Genomic DNA, 1,120 nt, shown 5'->3' on the forward strand with positions numbered 1-1,120 from the left:
GGCTGCTGCCACCTGACCCAGAGGAAGAAAATGGATGGATGGATGGATGGAAGTCAATGAAGAGTCCTTGTTAAGGTAGAAAGATATACTACATGTCTTTCTACACTATGTTTGTGCATGTGTGTGGGCGTGTGGGTGTGTGTGTGTGTGTGTGGGGGGGGGCATCTGGTCACCCCTATACCACACAGGGAGAAAATGTCAACACACAAATAGACCATAGGCCAATCAAAAAAATAAATAAATAAATAAGGCAAAATAACAAGAGGAAATGAAAATAAAATAGTTTTCATTTTCTAAAGAATTTATGGGTTAAATCTTCTTTAGCCCATAAATTAGACATTTAGGAGTTTAGGCAACTTTATGTCTTAAAATTTCTCTAATATCAAGAACTATCACAGAACATTTTTAAATGTATAACTACGGCATAACAGTTGGATACTGAATATATATTTTTACATCTTTTTTATTTTCCTTCTAAACAGATTTTATTCTTTAAATTTCATATTAGCCACCTTTAATGGTGATTTTGCTTTGTTGAAATGTGATGGGAAATCATATGAGCATCAATGAACCAGTACAGCATGTTGGCTTAACCAACTTCAGTTAAATTATGACCGACATCTATAGTTGTTACCAAAATAAAATAAGTTTATGTTGTTAGAATTTAGCCATCACCTTATGATGCTCAATAAAATATCAGTAATTTTAATAGGTAATATTTAATATCCTCTAAGTTTCTTTTTACAGTGTACAAAGAACCGAGCAGCTTGTTTCTAGTTGACTGTTTCTGTGTTGACAGCACATCAACACTTTCAGAAAGATCTGATGTGTTTTGTTTGGTTTTTTTTCTCTCAGGTGTGAAATGCTGACGGGGCTTTAGCGTTTTTACTGTCAGACATTTCTTTAGTTTTAATTATGATTTTAACAATCCGCTCCTGAAAATTTCCTGGACAGGAAAACAGCCTAAAGCTGCTTCTGGCAGACAAAGCAAACAGCCGGTAGTTTTACATTCCCTCTTCCGTCCTCTATAGGAACAATCAAAGTTGTTTCCGTAAAACTGCGCCTAGGCATTCTCTCTCTCTCTCTCTCTCTCTCTCTCTCTCTCTCTCTCTCTCTCTCT

This window comes from Xiphophorus couchianus, chromosome 5 (genome assembly GCF_001444195.1).
Source record: "Xiphophorus couchianus chromosome 5, X_couchianus-1.0, whole genome shotgun sequence".
Classification (NCBI taxonomy): Eukaryota; Metazoa; Chordata; class Actinopteri; order Cyprinodontiformes; family Poeciliidae; genus Xiphophorus; species Xiphophorus couchianus.